General features: G+C 41.3%; 2 protein-coding genes across 3 annotated transcripts in view; one reads left to right on the top strand and one right to left on the bottom strand.

Annotated features, from left to right (window-relative positions):
* Positions 1 to 21,689, bottom strand: part of KRBOX4 (KRAB box domain containing 4) — a 69,913-nt gene that overhangs the window by 9,701 nt on the left and 38,523 nt on the right. The gene's annotated exons all lie outside the window — the stretch shown is intronic.
* Positions 1 to 21,689, top strand: part of ZNF674 (zinc finger protein 674) — a 38,946-nt gene that overhangs the window by 13,356 nt on the left and 3,901 nt on the right. The window lies entirely within an intron of this gene.

Genomic DNA, 21,689 nt, shown 5'->3' with positions numbered 1-21,689 from the left:
CATGGAGTTCCCCCTAGGTTCTACAATGAACATTTTGCTGTATTTGCTTTTGTCTTGTCTGTGTACCAATTCCTCTGTCCTTCCATCAGTCCGCTTTCTTTTTGTGATGAGTTTCTCAGTAAGTTTCAGAGATCGGTACACTTCACCCCTAAATACTTCCATAGGCGTATCATTAACTAGAGGTCACTACTAGTTAATATTGTTTGTCCTTAATGCTTAATAGTTACTTTAATAAAAGGAAATTCATAAATAGCACCATATGATATTTGGTTGTATGTAATAATGTTTTAACGAATTCCCATATGTGTTTTCCATGTGTTTTCATTATGTATTTATGCGGATGTGACTGTTGTTTTTTTAAGTGAGGTTTATTGAGGTATAACTTATATGCCCTGAAGTTCACCTTTGTTATGTGTATATAGTTCTGTAGATTTAACGAAGATTTAGTCATGTAACCACGAACACCATCAACATATCGGACCTCTTTATTCCCCTAAAGCATCCCCTTGTGCCCCTATGTAATTAAAATTCTTTCTTACTTCCATATCTGGGATTTGGATTTGGAATCTTCTCATTTCTATTCTTCTCATTTATTCTTTCTAGAATATCATATAAAATGCATGTAATAGTAAATAATTTCGTGTGTCCTGGTTCTTTCTCTTACCTTAATGCTTTTTAGGTTCATCCATGTTTGATGTATATCAGCATTTTGTTCCTTTTTGAAGGTAAATAATGTTATATCTGTTTATTTACTAAGCAGTTTACGCGTATTTGAATTTTTTTGAATTTTTGGTTATTATGAAAGAAGCTGGTATGAACATTCATGTCCTGGTGTTTGTATGGACACGTATTTATCTTCTTGGGTAAGTTTCTGGACTGGAATTGCTTGGTCATAGGGTGAATGTATGTTTAGCTTCACAAGACATCACCACACTGTTTCCCAGCACGGCTGTACCATTTTTGTCGACCATCAGCAACGTGGAGACTTCTAGGTGTCTTGCATCCTTGCTAGCACTTGGTACTGAGTATTGTTAGTCTTTCTTTCTAGTAGCTGTGTTGGAGCTTCTCATTTTGATTTCAATTTGCATTTCTCCCATAACTAATGTTTAGCATCTTTTCAAGTGCTTATTTGCCATCTCTACATCTTGGGTGAGCTGTTTGTGGTAACGTTTACCATTTTTGTTGCTATCAAATGGTTAAGAGCTGTTTATATATTGTGGATGCCAGTCCTTTAGCAGCTATGTGTTTCCCATGTGTTTCCCCCCAGGCTGTGGCTTGTTTTTATCTTAATAGGGTCTTTCAAAAAAAGACATTCTTTATTTTGATAATGCCCAATTTATCCAGCTTTTCTTTTACGATCCATGCCTGTTGTGCTCTATTTTTTTTTTTTAAAGATTTTATTTATTTATTCGACAGAGATAGAGACAGCCAGCGAGAGAGGGAACACAAGCAGGGGGAGTGGGAGAGGAAGAAGCAGGCTCATAGCGGAGGAGCCTGATGTGGGGCTCGATCCCAGAACGCCGGAATCACGCCCTGAGCCGAAGGCAGACGCTTAACCGCTGTGCCACCCAGGCGCCCCCTGTTGTGCTCTATTAAACAATTCTCTTTCTACTCCATGGTAACAAAGAACTCCTCGTATGATTTCATTCAGAAGATTTACAATTTTAGTTCTTATATTTAGGCCAATGGACATGAGAGAAGTACTTTAATACCTGGTGTGAGGTAAGGATCAATGTTCTTTCTTTTTGCCTATGCATATTCAATTATTCCAGCAGCATTTTCGAAAGTGCTGTATTTCCTCTATCAGTTTACCTTGGCCCCCTTGTTGAAAACAGTTGAACACATATGCGTTGGTCTACATACCACACTTCTTAATTACTAGAGCCTTACATGAAGTGTTCAGATCAGATGATATGCATCTTCCAGCTTTATTCTTCCTTTTCATAATGTCTTGGCTATTCTAGGTCCTTGATAGTTTCATTTAAATTTTAGAATCAGCTTGTCAGTTTCTACATCACAGCCTCCGGAGATTTTGTTTGGGATTGCATTAAATCTGCGGATCACTGAAGTACTAACAATATTGAGCCTTCCAATTCATGAACACGATGTATCTCTCTATTTATTTAGGTCTTTTAAAATCCATCTCAGTAATATTGTAGTTTTGATGGCACAGGTCTTACACAGGAAGTGCAATTGGAATTTATTCTATTTTCGGTATATTTACTTTTTGTCAGTATCTCATTTTTTTAGTTTAATAGTTGCTCTAGGGATTAAGATACACAGTTAACCTTTTACATTCTGCTTAGACACGTATTTTATTTTGCTTTTTTGTTTTTATAACTTTGAATTTTGATATAGTTTCAAATTTACAGAAAATTTCAAAATCAATACCAGAAACTCCTTGTAGACTCTGCCCAGATTCACCAGTTGGTTGCATTTTGCTCTGTTCGCTTTGTTGTCTTCTGTGTCTATATCTATCTATTATCTATATGCATGGACTTACATTTAAATGCACTCTTATGAACCATTTAAGACTGCAGGTGCAATGTCCCTTCACCCATAACACATCACTGTACATTTTCTAAAAACCAGGATTCCCTTTTAAAACCCACTGTGGTCATCACAATTGGGAACGTTCACATCAATACACACTGTCCGTATTCAAATGTCACCAGCTGCTCCAATGATGTCCCACTGGGGGGCCTTGGTAACTGAGAAGGTTGCCATGGCAACAGATTCTGGCAGCCTTGTCAGCAGGCAGCAGCTCAGAGGAGGCTGGGCTGTGCCTCCTGGGGAACAGCCTGGGGGAGGAGGGCCCAGAGAGGGGGGCAGGAGGGCAGCCCCCACCAGGCTTGGAGATGGTCCTTGCCTGAGGGTCAGAGTTAATGGAGCCTTGGGGACCACACAGAGTGAAGTTCCTCCTGGCTACTTAGATTTATGTTTTAACATTTCAAACAATACGTAGAAGCTTTAATATAGGTCCTTTTTTTTCTTATAATAATTTTTTATTATATTATGTTAGTCACCATACAGAACATCCCTAGTTTTTGATGTAAAGTTCCATGATTCGTTACTTGCTTATAACACCCAGTGCTCCATGCAATACGTGCCCTTCTTAATATCCATCACCAGCCTATCCCATCCCCCCCCCCAAGCCCTCAGTTTGTTTCCCAGAGTCCATAGTCTCTCATGGTTCATTCCCCGTTCTGTTTACCCCCCTTTCTTCCCTTTCTTCTCCTACCGATCTTCCTACTTCTTATATTCCATAAGTGAGTGAAACTATATGATAATTGTCTTTCTCTGCTTGACTTATTTCGCTTAGCATTATCTCCTCCAGTCCCGTCCATGTTGCTGCAAATGTTGAGAAATCGTTCTTTTTGATGGCTGAGTAATATTCCATTGTATATATGAACCACATCTTCTTAATCCAGTCATCTGTTGAAGGGCATCTCGGCTCTTTCCACAATGTAGCTATTATGGACAATGCTGCTATGAACATTGGGGTGCATATGGCCCTTCTCTTCACTACGTCTGTATCTTTGGGGTAAATACCCAGTAGTGCAATTGCTGGATCATAGGGTAGCTCCATTTTTAACTTTTTAAGGGACCTCCACACCGTTTTCCAAAGTGGCTGTACCAACTTGCATTCCCACCAACAGTGTAAGAGGGATCCCCTTTCTCCACATCCTCTCCAACATTTGTTGTTTCCTGCCTTGTCAATTTTTGCCATTCTAACTGGTATAAGGTGGTATCTCAATGTGGTTTTGATTTGAATTTCCCTGATGGCTAATGATTTTGAACATTTTTTCATGTGTCTGTTAGCCATCTGTATGTCTTCATTGGAAAAGTGTCTGTTCATATCTTCTGCCCATTTTTTTAACAATATTTTTTATTATATTATGTTAGTCACCATACAGTACATCCCTAGTTTTGATGTAAAGTTCCATGATTCATTACTTGCATATAACACCCAGTGCACCATACAATACGTGCCCTCCCTAATATCCATCACCAGCCTATCCCATTCCCCCACCCCCTCCCCTCTGAAGCCCTCAGTTTGTTTCCCAGAGTCCATAGTCTCTCATGGTTTATTCCCCCTTCTCTTTATTTTTTGATGTGATTATTTGTTTCCCGTGTATTGAGTTTGAGAAGTTCTTTGTAGATCTTGGATACTAATCTTTTATCTGTATTGTCATTTGCAAATATCTTCTCCCATTCCGTGGGCTGCCTCTTAGTTTTTTTGACTGTTTACTTGGCTGTGCAGAAGCTTTTTATCTTGATGAAGTCCCACAAGTTCATTTTCTGTTTCTCTTGCCTTTGGAGATGTGTCATGAAAAAGTTGCTGTGGCCGATGTCAAAGAGGTTGTAGCCTATGTTCTTCTCTAGGATTTTGATGGATTCCTGTCTCACATCGAGGTCTTTCATGCATTTGGAGTTTATTTTTGTGTATGGTGTGAGAGAGTGGTCAAGTTTCATTCTTTTGCATGTAGCTGTCCAATTTTCCCAGCACCATTTATTGAAGAGACTGTCTTTTTTCCACTGGATGTGTTTTCCTGCTTTGTCAAAAATTAGTTGCCCAAAGAGCCGAGGGTCCATTTCTGGGTTCTCTGTTCTGTTCCGTTGGTCTGTGTGTCTGTTTTTGTGCCAGTACCATGCTGTCTTTGTGATCACAGCTTTGTAGTACAGCTTGAAATCCGGCAATGTGATGCCCCCAGCTTTGTTTTTCCTTTTCAACAATTCCTTGGCGATTCGGGGCCTTTTCTGGTTCCACACAAATTTAAGGGCTGTTTGTTCCAGTTCTTTGAAAAATGTCATTGGTATTTTGATCGGGATGGCATTGAACGTGTAGATTGCTCTGGGTAGCATAGACATTTTGACTATGTTAATTCTTACGATCCATGAGCATGGAATATTTTTCCATCTTTTTGTGTCTTCTTCAATGTCTTTCAAGAGTGATTTGTAGTTTCTAGTAGTTTCTAGAATATAGATCCTTTACCTCTCTGGTTAAGTTAATTCCGAGACAACGTATGATTTTTGGTGCTATTGTAAATGGAACGGATTCCCTAATTTCTCTTTCTTCAGTCTCATTGTTCATGTATAGAAATGCAACTGATTTCTGAGCATTGATTTTGTATCCCACCACATTATTGAATTGCTCTGTAACTTCTAGTAGTTTGGGGGTGGAGTCTTTTGGGTTTTCCATATAGAGTATCATGTCATCTGCGAAGAGAGACAGTTTGACCTCTTCTTTGCCGATTTGAATACCTTTTATCCCTTTTTGTTGTCTGATTGCTGTTGCAAGGACTTCTAGTACTATGTTGAATAATAATGGCGAGAGTAGGCATCCTTGTCGTGTTCCTGATCTTAAGGGAAAGGCGTCCAGCTTTTCCCCATTGAGAATGATATTTGCTGTAGGCTTTTCATAGATGGTTTTTATGAGATTGAGGAATGTACCCTCTATCCCTACACTCTGAAGTGTTTTAATCAGGAAAGGATGCTGTATTTTGTCAAATGCTTTTTCTGCATCTATTGAGAGAATCATATGATTTCTGAATTTTTCCTTCTGGATAAAATCTAAGACACTGATCGATTTGCGAATGTTGAACCACCCTTGCATCCCAGGGATGAATCCCACTTGGTCATGATGGATAATCCTTTTAATGTACTGTTGGATTCTATTAGCCAGGATCTTGTTGAGAATTTTGGTGTCCATATTCATCAGGGATATCGGTCTGTAATTCTCCTTTTTAATGGGGTCTTTGCCTGGTTTGGGGATCAAGGTAATATTGGCCTCATAGAATGAGTTTGGTAGTTTTCCTTCTGTTTCTATTTTTTGAAACAGCTTCAGGAGAATAGGTATTATTTCTTCTTTGAATGTTTGGTAGAATTCCCTGGGGAATCCGTCAGGCCCTGGACTTTTGTTTTGGGGGAGGTTTTTAATCACTGCTTCAATCTCTTCATAATTAATCGGTCTGTTTAAAAAATCAATTTCTTCCTGTTTCAGTCTTGGTAGTTTATAGGTTTCCAGAAAGGCATCCATTTCTTCCAGGTTGTTTAATTTATTGGCATAAAGCTGTTCATAAAAGTTTCTAATGATCCTTCCTATTTCATTGGTGTTGATTGTGACCTCTCCCCTTTCATTCATAATTTTATTAATTTGGGTCCTTTCTCTGTTCTTTTGAATAAGTCTTGCCAGTGGCTTATCGATCTTACTTATTCTTTCAAAGAACCAGCTTCTAATTCTGTTGATCTGCTCTACTGTGTTCCTGGTTTCTAATTCATTGATTTCTGCTCTAATCTTGATCACCTGCTTTCTCGTGCATGGGTTAGGCCTGTTTTTCTGTTCCAGCTCCAGCTTCTTGAGGTGAGAATATAAAAACTGCATTTTAGATTTTTCTATTCTTTTGAGTGAAGCTTGGATGGCTATGTATTTTCCCCTTAGGACTGCCTTTGCAGTGTCCTATAGGTTTTGGACCATTGTGTTTTCATTCTCGTTGTTCTCCATAAATTGTTTAAATTGATTTTTAATTTCCTGGTTTACCCAATCATTCTTGAGCAGGATTGTTTTTAGTTTCCATGTGTTTGAGTTTCTTCCAAATTTTTCCTTGTGATTGAGTTCCAATTTCAAAGCATTGTGGTCTGAGAATATGCAGGGAATAATCTCAGTCTTTTGGTATCGGTTGAAACCTGTTTTGTGACCCAGTATATGGTCTATTCTGGAGAAAGTTCCACGTGCATTCGAAAAGAATGAGTATTCTGTTGTTCTGGGGTGTAGTGTTCTATATATATCTATGAGGTCCATCTAGTCCAGGATGTCATTCAAAGCTCTTGTTTCTTTGTTGATTTTCTGCTTAGGTGATCTGTCTATTGCCAATAGTGGAGTGTTGAGGTCCCCTACTATTAACGTATTTTTATCTATATGTCTCTTTATTCTGGTTAAGAGTTGGCTTGTGTATCTTGCTCCTCCCCTGTTGGGGGCATATATATTTATAATTGTCATATCCACTTGTTGGATACATCCTTTAAGAATAATATAGTGTCCTTCTGTATCTCTAACTACTGTCTTTAGCCTAAAATCTAATCTGTCTGATATGAGAATTGCGACCCCAGCTTTCTTTTGAGATCCATTGGCATGAAAAATGGTTTTCCATCCCTTCACTTTCAGTCTGGATGTATCTTTAGGTTCAAGATGAGTCTCTTGTAGACAGCAAATGGATGGGTCATGTCTTTTTATCCAATCTGCAACCCTGTGGTGTTTTATGGGAGCATTTAGGCCATTCACATTGAGAGTGATTATTGAGAGATATGTCATGTTTCCTGTGAAGTCTTTGTTTCTATAGATTGTAAATTTCTGTTCTGTATCACTCTTGGGGCCTTTTTACTTTTATAAAACCCCCCTTAATATCTCCTGTAGGGCTGTTTTGGTGGTTACGAATTTGGTCAGTTTCTGCCGAACCTGGAAGATCCTTATCTCTCCATCAATTCTGAATGACAGCCTTGCTGGATAAAGGATCCTTGGCTGCATGTTTTTCTCAGATGGAGCTTTAAAAATATCCTGCCAGCCCTTCTTCTCTTTCCAGGTCTGTGTAGACAGGTCTGACGTTATTCTGATATTTTTGCCTCTGTACATGAGAAATTTCTTCGCCCTGGCTGCTTTCAATACTATATCTTTGGATCTAATATTTGCAAAATGCACTATGACATGATGTGGCGTAGGTTTGCCATGGTTGACCTTGGGAGGGGTCCTCTTTGCCTCTTGGACACGAATGCTTGTTTCCTTTGCTAGATCAGGGAAGTTCTCAGCTACAATTTGTTCAAATATCTCTTCTAGATCTCTCTCTTTCTCCACCCCCTTGGGGATGCCGATGATTCTGACATTGGAACGTTTCATTGAATCAGTAATCTCCCATAATTTACATTCTTGAGATTGGATTTTTTTGAGCAAAGTTTCTGTTTTAAGGAAGTTCTTAAACTTCTCTTCTACCATCCCATTCTCCAGTTCACTAATTCGTTCTTCTGCCTCATTCACCCTGGCCATCAGAGCATCTAGTTTTGACTGCATTTGATTCATAGCATTTTTAATTTCTGCCAGATTCGCTCTCATTTCCGCCCTTAGAGAGTCTATATTCTCGTTAATGTTTTCGTTAATATTTTTTCAAGTCTACACATCATCTTGACCATTGTTACCCTGAACTCCATTTCTGACAATTTGGTTATATCCATATCCATCAGTTCTGTGGCAGAGGCCACAGACTCATTGTCTTTTCTTTGCTGGGGGGTATTTCTCCTTCTCGTCATTCTGATGAGGAGAGGTTGCGGGGTTGCCCAGAGCCCAAATTATTGACCAGGGCACAGGCAGTGTGCACTTGTTTTATAGGGACCTTAGGGATGTGGGCTTCTTGATTTTTCAGCCTGGCTTCTGGGGGAGGGGCCTGCCGCGCTGATATTCAGGCAACCCTGTTTGGGTAGAGTCACCCTGTCCCCTGTGAGGGGGGATGGGGATGGGCACAATGTGAGCCGGTATTTCCAGGCTTTTGTTCTCTGGTGGCTTTCCCTGGCCGTTTGCTGTGCCTCTTCTGAGAGTCAGAGCAGCAGCGGCCGAATTTCAGCCTCTGTCACAGAACAGAGAGATCGCAGTCCGCTCTCCACTGAGCTCTCTTGGCCACTTTAACTCTGTTTCTGTCGGTGCTGCTCAACCCTGCAGCGACCTGGGTTGTGCGCCCCACACCTGGCATCCCAGCCCTCACTTCATGTCTCTGTCCTTTGTGCTTCTAACACTGCCAGCTGCCCCCGGTTCCCGCGCGCTCCCGAGCTCCCTGTTTTAGTGTGGCTCGCGCGCACTCCAGAGCGCCCGTTTTCAGTCTGGTCACGCACGCTCCCAAGCTCCAGGTTTCAGTCTAGTTCGAGTGTGTGCTCTGGAGCTGCGGTTTTTAGTTTGGACGCACGTGCGCTCCCGAGCTCCTGGTCTCAGTCTGGTTCCAGTGAGCGCACCGGAGCTCCGTTTCAGTCTGGTGGCGTGTTCCCCGGCTCACGGTCTCAGTCTGCTCTCTCGCGGGTGCCCATCCGTGAGTCCACCCACTCCCCCGTGCAGGTGGCTACCCCTTCTCGGCGCCCGAGCACGGCGGCTCCCTCCCCCTTCCGTTCATCTTCCCATATCTATGCGCGGATTCATGGCTCCCCCTTCGTACCTCAATACTCAGCGCTGGAGATGTTCATTTGTAGAGATCCAGATGTATCTTCCTGTGTCTCAGGCTGGTTCCGTGGTTGTTCAGGATGGTCTGGTACCTATCCAGCTCGACTCAGGGGACCGGCTGAAAAAGGGGTCCCCTACTCCTCCCTGTCAGAATGTTCTGTGAGTGATCTGGCTAATATAGGTCCTTTTACCTTATCTCCTTTATGTTATAGTTTTCAAATGCATTATATCTATATACATTTTAACCCCCCAGACAATGTTGCAATTTCAACTTTCAACTACCATACATTATCTTAAAGAATTCAAAGGGAGAAAAATAATCTGTTATAGTTACCCAGATATTTTACCATTTCTGCTGCTCTTTATTTATTCCTGAAGTTCTGTGCTTCCCTCTGATATTATTTCCCTTCACTCTGAAGATCTTGTATCATTCCTCTTAGAATAAATCTACTGGTGACACTATGTCTTCACTTTCCTAGTGTGAATTTAATTTCATCTTCATCCTTAAAGGATATTTTTGCCGGATACAGAATTCTGTTGACATTTCTTCACCTTTACTATTTTTAAGATATTCCGTTATCAGTGCACCTGGGTGGCTCAGTCAGTTAAGCGTCCGACTCTTGATTTTGGCTCAGGTGATGATCTTGGGGTTGTGAAATCAAGCCCTGCATGGGGCTCCATGCTGGGCGTGGAGCATGCTTAAGATTCTCCCTCTCCCTCTGCCCCTCCCCACCCTCCCTCTCTTAAAAAAAATTCTGAAAACAAAAAAAAAGATGTTCCATTATCTTCTGGCCTCCATTGTTTCTGATGACAACTTCACAGTCATTTGGACCATTATTTCCTCATATGCAGTGTGCTTTTGTTCAAAGTTTTTTTTTCAGCTTTGCTTTCTAGCAATTTATTGTAATGTTTCTGGGGGTTTCTTTGAATTTATATTTTTTCTGGTGTGCTGAACTTTTTTTTTAATTTCATTTATTCATTTGAGAGAGAGAGAGCAGGGGAGGAGCAGAGGGAGAGGGAGAGGTAAACTCTGTGGTGAGTGCAGAGCCCGACACGGAGCTGGATCCCATGACCCCAAGATCATGACCTGAGCTGAAACCAAGAGTCAGACACCCAACCACGTGAGCCACCCAGGGACCCCTGTGCTGAGCTTCTTGAATCTGTAAATTTATGTCTTTCTCCAAATTTGGAAACTTGGAAAAAAAATTTTTTAATTTTTTAAAGTATTTTTTTAAAGATTTTGTTTATTTGAGAGGGAACAAGAGAGCTAGAGAGAGCACGAGGAGGGAGAGGAAGAAGGAGAAGCAGACTCCCCGCTGAGCAGGGAGCCGGTCACGGGGCTCAATCCCGGGACCCTGAGATCATGACCTGAGCCAAAGGTAGACGCTTAACTGACTGAGCCACCCAGGCGCCCCTGAATTTGGAAATTTTTTGGCCATTATTTCTTCCAATCTTTTTTTTTTTTTTCTGCCCTAGTTCTTTTCCTTTGAGGACTCTAATGACATGAATTTTGGACCTTTTGGTATTGTCCTACAGGTATCTGATACTGTTTTTCCCTTTATTTTTCCCAATCTTTGTTTCTCTCTGTTCTGCAGGTTGGCAGGTTGCATCATCTTTGTCAGTTTAGCTCCAAGTTCATTGACTCTCGCCTCTGCCGTTGCCACTCTATGAAGTCTATCCCATGAGTTGGTTTTCTAATTTCAGATAATTGTGTTTTTTAGTTCTAAATTTCAGTTTCTTTTTTTACAGTTTCTATAATCTTGAGAATGTCTATTTATCTAGTTATTTCAAGTTTATCTCGTAGAGCTTAGTTATAATAGTTGCTTAAATGTCTTTGATGATTCTAGTACCTGAGTGATCTCAGAATTGGCATCAGTTGATTGTCTTTTCCCTTAATAATTGGTCAGATTTTGCTGGTTGGTTGTCGTAGTGAAAAATTTTGGATTCTATCCTAAATAATGGAGATTGTTTTGTTGTTTTTAATCTTTATCACGTGATACACCTGGTTAGATTCAGACCACCAGTTTTGTCTCACCTTCTGTGGGCGTTAATTCCATTCAGTTCAGTTTTCAAAGCCTTTGCCGTTCTTCTTTGGATCTTTGCACCATTCAGGGGTTACTTTGAGACTTGAGCGGCGATTTAAGTCTTTGTGCAATTATCAAAGACTTTGCTTTCCTGCTTCGGGTCTGTCTCATGCTTTCGTGACTCTGGTGTTCCTCTCAGACTTGAGCTGTGGTTTACATCTTAGTTTAGTTCAGTTCTTAAAGCTTTGCTGTGAGACTTTCCCTGCCTTTGCACTCATAGTCCTTGGATGGGCTCAGGACTTGTAGAGGTTCATATGCCATGGGGACAGAGTCTTGCAGAAACATGAGAGGGGGACAAAAGGAAACTCACTGTATGAGCTGCTTCTCTGCCTTTTGACTCCCCCTCAGAGTGCCAGCTTTTGTTTATTTTTCAGAATCCTCAAGTAGTTGCTTTACATATTTTGTCCAGAGTTTTTCGTTGCAAGAATCAGTAGGAGAGAGAGGCTGTGGTCGATCTCCTCCATTGCGGCTAGTGATGGAAACCTTGATTTTATTCATTCTTGCTTTTATCTTGTTATTTCTGTCCTTCTGCTAGTGTGAATTGAATTTTTTCCTTTCCTGGTTTCATAAGGTAGAGCTTAGGCCATTGCTTTGATAGCTTCCTTTTCTCATGTGAGCAGTGGGGAAGCACTGACTGTCTCTGAGTACTGATTTAGCTGTTTTCACCCCTTTGTTGTATAATTTGTTATATAATTGACATATAAGAAATTGCATGTCTTCATAGTGCACAGTCTGGTCAGTTTTGACATGCACACCCGTGAATCCATCACTACAATCACGATAATGAAGTCATCGAATGAGCTGGGAAGGATTTCCTCCCTCTTCGGTTCTTTGGAAGAATTTGTATAGAAGTTGGTATTATTTCTTCTTTAAATGTTCGATAGAATTCCCCAGTGAAGTCATCTGGGCCTGGAGTTTTCTTTGTGGAAAGGCTTTAAACTACAATTTCAGTTTCTTTAATAGATATCGGTTTATTCATATTATTTCTTCTTGAATGAGCTTTGGTAATTTGGGCTTTCAAGGAGTTTGTCAGTTTCACCTCAGTTATCAAATTTTTTGGCATAAAGGTGTTCATAATATTCTTCTATTATCCTTTTAATTTCCGAGGGTTCATGGTAGCCTCGTTTCTCGTTTTAAAAGTCCAATCACAGGTAGTAGTGAAAACTATGAACTTCATTGAAAGCGCAATCTCTCCCCCAACAAATGCCTGCTTCACTGCTTCAGGCTGGGCAGTGTTAGTGGCAAAAGAAGCATGCTCAGCTTTTTCTTTCTTTACTCTGCTAGCTCTTCGCCCTTCTCCTCATCCCCCACTCAACAAGTAGTCCATCTCTGGCTCCCTGGCTCCCTGGCTCCCTGGCCAAAGCAAGTGAGAAAGGAAGGAGACACAAAGGACAAAAATAGTTTGACCTCACTGATAAAGATGTAATCTGATATTGGTGCCCTCTGCACATGGCAGATTCCAAAGACCGATTCTTCTTCCTGCCCTTGGCACTTTTATGGTTTCCTTGGAGCTGCCTCGGCTAGGGCCCTGACTGCAGTGTTCTCCTTATAGGCAGTGCCTCTACTCCAGCAAGGCATTTAGCATATCTCCTCCCCATTTAGCAAACCTCCAGCCCCATGGCACACTTCCAGTCTCTCTTTGCTGAGGTCACCTTGATGCTAGCAGGAAGCCCTCTTTCCAAAGTAACCCAGCCCTGTTCACATCTAGAAGGGCCACATCTGGCTTGGAGAGAGAGGGAGAGAGAGAGTGAGCAAGCGTGTGTGTGTGCCTGTCCATCCGTGTCCGCACCTCGATCTCTTTACCCGCGTGCAACCCTTTGCTGCGACAGACTGCCTCAGCCCACCCGGCACCTGTAGTTTTTCTAGGTGCAAATTAGGTACCAAGTCCTCTGTGTCCCCCAAACTCTAGCAGACATATATCAAGCAAGTTGTCTCCTTGAAATCCTTTCTAGTTTAGGGGTCAGATGAACATACTCCCCCACCCCTGTTGTTGGAGAGAAAAAAATGCCACAGCTTTCCCACAGCTCTCCCGGAAGCAGTTTTCTTCCTCAGCTTCTTCAACTTTAACCTCTTAGACTTTTTAAGGTGTATGTTAGTGCTGAGGGACATGGTGGTTTTATGAGGGACACAAGTGGTTTGACCTGCTCCTTTTAAGTCCTGCAAGTGTCTCTGGACTGGAGAAGCACTTGGTAGGATTGTATTACCAGCCTTTGAAACAAAAAGAGTGTGCTTTTTTTTTCTTGTGATGGGAACTTTTAAGATAAACTCTCTTAGCAGCTTGCAAACATATAATACCGTATTATTAACTATAGTCACCATGCTTTACATGGGTTTTAATATCACGTTAAACCGGTTCCCTAAGAGGATGGGTTGCAGCTGGGTGGGCAGATAGAGCTTCCTGAGATGTCTACAACTTGAGGTTTGCAACAGGAAGCACTGATGGTAAAATGCAGCCAAACCGATAGTACAGACAGGGTGTGATTTAGACCAGTGCCGCCCAGCAGAACTTTCTGCACTGATGGCCGTGTTTTCTCTCTCTCTATCAAATTGTAGCTTGGGCGCACTCGTCCATTTTAGTAATCTGGTAAGTGCGGATTGGTATCTTATTGTAATTTTCATTTCCCATTCTAGTAAAGGTATTTATCATTTCATAGGGTATTGACTCTTCGGATTTCCTCCTCTGGGGCTTGCCTGTTCATATCCTTTGTGTTTTTGTTGGGGTGTTTGTCTTTTTCATTGATTTAAACGGCTTTATATATTCTAGATTCCAGTTTTGTGTGTAGTCAGTATCTTAGTTTGGGTTATTGATGGTGTTTTTTGAGTAGAAGTTTTAATTGTAATGTAATCAGATTTATCAGTTTTTCTTTACTGGTGCTTTTTGTGTAAATTGAAGTATTTTTTTTCTGGTTGAGGTCATAAAGAGGTTGTCACATAATATTCTCCTAACACTTGAAACTTTTGCTTTTTTACTTTCTTACAGTCTGCCTGGAATTTGTTTTCATGTAACTCATGAGGAAGGAGCTTTTAGTTCACCTTTTTTCCCTACCTGGACACCCACTTGTACCATGCCACGTATGGAATTCTTTCCATGATGGTATGTGATGCCACTTCAGTCAGAGGTCAAGTTCCCCAGGTCCGTGGGTCTGTGCCCAGGCTCTCTTGTTCCATTGGTCTGCTTGTCCCTCTGCCACTATCATTATTCTAATGAATTAAAAAATATATAGCCTTAAAAATGCCCGACACCTAGTGAATGCCACATAAATGTCAGCTGCTACGCCATTGTTACTGTTACTGACGTTGGTAGGAGCTGGACGGATGATTCCCCCTTATCTCCTTTAACTCTTTGGTCGTCCATATAGGAATTTTAGGATTAGTTTCGCAAGTTCTATGGAAAACCCTGTTTGGGATCCCTACTGCAATTGCTCTGTGTTGGGAGATGAGCTGGGAGTAGGTTGGGAATTGGCATCTTGACACTGTTGAATTTTCCCATCAGCGAACTCTTCAACTCAGCTTCTCTTTTCTGCCATTCAGTAGTGTTTTGAATTTGTCTTCAGGAAGCGCTTGCACATCTTTTGTTGGATTTATTCCTAGATATCTCTTAGTTATTACAGCAGTTGTGATTGGGATCTTTTTTTTTCCTGTAACATTTTCTAATTGGTAAATGCTAGTGCCTGAGAATGCTAGTGATATTTATATATTCAGCTTGTGAACGGAAACATTTCTAGATGCTTTTCTCTTTTTTTTTAAATTTTTTATTATGTTATGTTAGTCACCATACAGTACCTCCTTAGTTTTTGATGCGATGTTCCATGATTCATGGTTTGCGTATAACACCCAGTGCACCATGCAATACGTGCCCTCCTTACTACCCATCACCAGCCTATCCCATTCCCCCACTCCCCTCCCCTCTGAAGCCCTCAGTTTGTTTCCCAGAGTCCATAGTCTCTCGTGGTTCATTCCCCCTTCTGTTTACCCCCCCTTCATTCTTCCGTTCCTTCTCCTACCAATCTCCTTTGCTATTTCTTACGTTCTATAAATGAGTGAAACCATATGAGGCTTTTCTTAATAATAATAGTTTTTAGATTCTCTTGTGTCTTTTGTGTAAACAATTCTCTTCATAAAAACAGTCTTGTCTTTTCCTTTCCAATTATACATTTTCCCGACTGACGAATGGAAAAAGAAGAGGTGGTCTATATACACAATGGAATATTACTCAGCCATCAAAAAGAATGAAAGCTTGCCATTTGGAACGACATGGATGGAGCTAGAGTGTATTATGCTAAGTGAAACAAGTCAGTCAGAGAAAGACAAATACCATATGATCTCACTCATATGTGGAACTTAAAACAAAACAGATGAACATAGGGAAAGGGAAAAAAAGAGAGGAAGGCAAACCATAAGAGACTCTTAATTATAGAGAACAAACTGAGGGGTTGCTGGAGGGGAGGTGGGTGGGGGGATGGGCTAGATGGGGGATGGGCATTAAGGAGGGCACTTATTGGGATGACCACTGGGTGTTACATGTAAGTGATGAAACACCAAATTCTACTCCTGAAACCAGTACTACTCTACATGTTAACTAACTATGATTTAAATTAAAACTTCAAAAAAAATTATACATTTTCTTTCTTTTTCTTATATTAGTCTGGGCCTGTAGTATAGGGTTTAATAGATGCAACGATCCTGAATTCCTTGTTTGTTTCTGATTGTAATGAAAATAATGGGGGCAGTGATAGTAATATAATGATGGGCAGTATCTGAGCGCTTGCTGTGTTCTGGATGCTTCGTACCTACTTAATGCTCTGAACAACCCTATTAAGTAGGCTGGTTGTCATCCTCACTTTATAGATGAGAAAACTGAGGCACAGAGAGATGGCAGAGCTCCTCCAGCTCACCGTTAAGTATATTTGCTGTGGTATTTTGAAAGCTCCCTTTCATCGAAAGCTTCTTTTTATTCCTGGTTTGCTAAGACTTTCTTAAAAATCATGAGGGGCGCCTGGGTGGCTCAGTCGGTGAAGCGTCCGACTCTTGATTTCGGCTCAGGTCAGGATCTCAGGGTCATGGGAGCGAGCCCCAAAGTGGGCTCTGTGCTCAGCGCGGTCTGCTTGACTCTCTCCCTCTGCTCTTCCCCTGCTCATGTGCTTGCTCGCTCGCTCGCTCTCTCCCGAATAAATACAATCTTTAACAAATCATGAATGGATGTTATATTTTCTCAAATGCTTTTTTCTGCATCTATTGAGAGGATAATTTTTTCTCCTTTAATCTGTTAATGTGGTGTTATATTAGTAGATTTTCTGATATTGAACTCTTCTTGCATTTCTGTGCTAAACTGTACTTCGTTGTGAAGCATTTTTTCTTAATTCATTGAAGGCAGTCTACTCACGTTTAAGGGTTTTGCATTAATGTTTGGAAATGAGAAAGAGCGTAGATTTCCTTTCCTTGTGCTGTCCTCTTGCTCTGGTGTACACGCTTATACTGGCTGCATAAAACAGACTGGGTACGTTCCCTTCTTTTTCTAGTTTCTGAAACTGTATTGACTAATGTAGACCTGTTCTTCTGTGGTGATACTAATCACCCACAAAACCATCTGGATAGGATGCCCATTTTTAGGGCAAGATTTTGGATTACAGAGTGAATTTTATAATTTTTACAATAATTACTGATTTATTCATGTTTGGTACATCTTCTGTCAGTTCTGGTCATTTTTCTAGACAATTATGTTTTGTTTGAGATTTCACATTTACTGACTTAAGGCAGGATTCTCTTGATGAAAAGAAAAATAGATTTGATTTTATCAAAGTAAATCACAGCCAAGGTTTAAAGAATAAAATAAGTGTGGTAAAACTATAAAGAAAGTCAAAGGCATATAAACATCAAATTCAGGATAGCGATTATCTGAGAAGAAAGAAAATGAAATGGGCATCAACTTCAAAGGTAACAATAATTTGGTTTTTTTGTCTTCACACCCAACATGGGGCTTGAACTCACGACCCTGAGATCAAGAGTCACATGCTCTACCGCCTGAGCCTGCCAGGCGCCCCCATGATAGTTTGTTTTTTAATGAGTGGTGGATAGGCAGGTGTTTTCTTGTATCAGTGTTCTTTATAATTTATTGTAACTTCAAATAATTATGTAGAATTTTCTACTACAGAAGACTGAGATTTAGCTCACCTCATCGCTCCTGTCACTCACACACATACACAGATTTTGGTTCCCCAGTGTTGTTGTACTGTTGTTTACGACATTACGACAGTGTAAACACCGGACACAGTGAGCCATGTGGTAATCTTCGATTCCTTTAGCTTGCCTGCATAACTTTTTGTTTCCTTTGGTTAATAATTGTTTTTTTAATTTGCTTCTTTCACTATGTACTTACTGCCAGTTCAACTTCAGGGCTCCATATTCCACTGTCTAGAGTGACTCAGAATGCTTCCAGAACGAGCAGGTGTTCCATCCGTGTTATTCCCCTGAGTTTGGAGCCATTTGACCCTCTCGCTTCTGGGTGGATTACCCTCATTCCTGTTGGCGCAGCTGCCATCCTCACATCCTTCATCATGATTCTGGGGACTCCCCCTGCTTTCTTCATTGTGGGATTCCCCATTTGCTTTATGCCTTGCCACCTTCCACATTTCATTGGAACACGTTCTTCCAGTACCTAAGAAGGAGTGTGGGTCCATGGGAGGTAAATTTTTTGAGATTTTTTTGAATATCTAGACATGTTTGTTATCCTTGTCCTAGGTGGAGGGTTGAGCTTGGGGTAGAGTTCTAGGATGGACATGTCTTTCCCTTAGACTTTTTTTTTTAAGATTTTATTTATTTATTTGACAGAGGGAGAGACAGCCAGCGAGAGAGGGAACACAAGCAGGGGGAGTGGGAGAGGAAGAAGCAGGCTCCCAGTGGAACAGGGAGCCCGATGCAGGGCTCGATCCCAGGACCCTGGGATCACGCCCTGAGCCGAAGCCTGACGCTTAACAACTGAGCCACCCAGGCGTCCCTCCCTTAGACTTTTGAAGGCATTGCACCATTGTCTTCTGATTTTCAATGTTCCTTTTGGGAACTCTGAATCTATTCTGATTATTGATGCCTGTTATCAGTTTTTTTTCTGTCTGTAAGCTTATCTCCCCCCCTTTATCTCACGCTCTCTGACAGTTCTCCATGTGCCCTGATACGGGATCATTTTCACCAGTATTGCTGGGCATCGGGGTAGGAGATAAGTCCCCACAGGGGCGGCTGCTCCTTTCTCATGCGGAGCCGAGATGCTGCAGAGCTAGACGGCTACATTTCAAGTCCAAGTGGCAAGCACGGTTTTTTAAAAAGCCCTTTCACTTTGTGGAAGATTCCAAGTTGATTCTGTAAAAATAGGCCCCTCAGGCCAGAAAATCATCAGCCTCTAATGGTCAGGCATCTAGGCTCCCAGGGGAGCAACAGGCGTTCAATGCCCCAAGCAGACAGAATAGTCTTATCAATATAGGGAATATTCCGAAAGCTGAATTCCCGGACTTCAGCCAGGAGCCAGGCTTGCTGTGTTAGCGCTTGCCTGCCCGCTACCTTTATTTCTTCATGTGGACTGAGTTCCCGTATTGCGTCCTTTCTTTCTTAGAGCTGAGCTCCAAGTCAGGTCTAATAGTGACAGCAAATGTGAGGATGGGGCTTTTGGTGGAGATCCAGAACAGGTCGGCCCCTCAGGCTGCTGTGAGGCTGACAGTGTTCACTGCTTACAGGCCAGAGTTGGGGAGCCAGTGGTTTGGGGTACGGGGAGAAGGGGTGAGTAGCGCCAAGTGAAACACCACAGATTTGACTGTTCTCACTGAGGTTCACTGGTTCTTCTTGAATAAATACTTCTTAATTCACTGTATGCCTTTTGGTTAATTTCCAAAGTCTTCAAATGATGGATATTGATAATTTTGCCAGTGTTTTCATGGGGGAGATTTACTGAGACCCTCACACTGCCTTTCCAGAAGTCCTGCCTTAGGGCATTTCTCTTAAAACTACAGAAAAGTACAGAAAGTCATCATTGTAACTAACACCCTTGTACTTACCTCCCAGAATTAGCAAATGTCAATATTTTGATACTTGGTGGTGGCATTTTTTTTTTAATAAAAGAAATAGAGGTTTACAAGTAAAGGCGAAGGCCTCTTTTCCTCTCCCGAGGCCTGTTCCTCTCATTCACTCCCCAGGCAAACGGTATCATGAGCTTGGTGAGTATCCTTCTAATCCAGTTTTTATACTTGCAGTCCATATATGTTTGTATCTACTCATACAGTGTTCCTTTTGTAAATTTACCAGATTAGTGGACTTGAACTCTAGCGTTCTTTCTAAAACTTTCTTTCTGTATTCAGTGTTGCCCTTTGAGCTTTACGTGTGCTGATACCTTAGACTTAGTTCGTCCACTTTCACTCTGGTTTAGCATTCCAGCATCTGAGTATTGTAGTCCGTCAGTCCATGCCTCCGTTCCTGGGGATTCCATTGTTTCTCATATTTGTTGCCATTCTTGTACGTGTATCCTGGCTCACACTTGCAGAATTTTCTCTGTGGTATAACTACAAGTGGAATACATAGTACAGTATGTACATTTTCAACATTACTAGATGTTATTTGCCTTTTTTGTCTCCCATCCGTAGAATCAATTTGCCTCGTATATTTAAGAGTTCTGCATCTGGTTGGGGCGCCTGGCTGGCTCAGTCAGTGGAGCGTGTGACTCTTGATCTCAGGGTTGTAGGCTGGAGCCCTGTGTTAAAAATAAAGTCTTAAAAAAAAAGAGTTTTGCATCTATTTAAGTGAAATTGTTTTGTAAGAGTCTCCTATTCTGCCCTTATTTGCTTTTGGCGTCAAGGTCACTCTGTTTTATATAACATAAACATTGTTTTACCACCTGTGTTTTGGTTATTAAGTACCAGGTACATCTCTTTCCATAATTTTATTTTCAACATTTCTCTCTCATTTTACTCTAATCATCTTTGGAAAACATAAAGCTGATTTTTAAAAATATAATTTAATATGGTTGCCCTTTAACTAATGGAGTTAATACATATTTATTGTGCTATTACTATGTTAGTATTTCTTCTTTTCTGGTATTTTCTATATATCCTGCTTTTTCTTTACCTCTTTTTTGTAAAGACTTTATTTTAGAGAGAACGAGAGAGTGAGCAGGGGTGGGGGCAGAGGGAGAGGGAGAGAATCCCAAGCAGACTCCATGCTAAGTGCGGAGCCCAGTGCAGGGCTCCACATAACCTGAGCCAAAATCAAAAGTCAGAAGCCCAACCTACTGAGCCACCCAGGTGCCCCTCTTTACCTCCTTTTTCCTGCCTTGACTGCATTTTTTACCCCCACTTTTCCCGTTTGGTAATTTTCCTCCTGAAAAATTCAAGTATCAAGCATTATTGTTAGCCAGGCTTTGTATGCGATAAATTCCCTGCCTTTTCTTGTCCAAAAACATCTTTATTTTGTCATCTTTCTTTGTGATAATTTATCTGGGGATAGAGTTCTAAGATGACATCAAGCTTCTCCCAGGACTCTGAATATATTGTTTAATCTGTTGGTGTCTTTTATTGCTGATGAAGTCTGATGTTGATCTAATGGTTTCTTTACAGGTGATTAAAAAAATTTCTCCATGGTAGCTCTCCATACTTACTTTCTGACTCAAAAGTCTTGTGGTTCCACTAAACTGTATCCAGGTTCAGTTTTGCTTTTATTTACCACACTCAGGACTCCGGACATTAAGGTGTAGGATATGTACCTTTCTTCCATCTAGAAAACTAGCAGTCATTGGCTCTTCAAATACTGCCTAGCTCAGGGATCCCCAAGACCACTACCATATTTAGAGATTTTCGAGAAGGACTCGTGGGACTCCACATATAGTTGTATCTATAGCTATGATTTATTACAGCAATGTAGTAAGGATATTCTACTGGATCGCAAGGGGAAAAGACACTAGCAGAATCTGGACGAATCCATGTACAGTACTCCTTATGCTCTCTCCCTCCCATCTAGGGTCACACAGGGCACACTTCTCCCAGCAGAGAAAATGCAACAACATTTGTGCCCAGGGAAACCCATTTAGAAACTCGGCACCCTCAGTTGCTCTGCCTAGCACATACCAAAATGCCAGACTCACAGAAGGAAAGGAAATGTTCAGCATAAATCACATTGTTTGTACAAGCAGCCTTATCAGTTAGGGAATGGTGGAGACATTCCTGAACTCCAATTCCGACGGCAGCCAGGGCCCAGCCTTGCAGGCTAGCCTTTCTAAGTGTGGCAGTCTCAGGGCTGCTCTATTAATCCTTTCTTGGCATACTGCCCCTGTCCCTTTCTCTCTCTTCTTTCCATTTGGAATTTCTATTAAACCTATGTTGGAACTTACATTTTTCTATTTGTCTTACCACATTTCCATTTTTGTTAGCTCTTTATGTTAC

The sequence above is a fragment of the Ursus arctos genome, chromosome X (assembly GCF_023065955.2).
Source record: "Ursus arctos isolate Adak ecotype North America chromosome X, UrsArc2.0, whole genome shotgun sequence".
Lineage (NCBI taxonomy): Eukaryota > Metazoa > Chordata > Mammalia > Carnivora > Ursidae > Ursus > Ursus arctos.
This window is presented reverse-complemented; position numbering and strand designations above follow the sequence as displayed.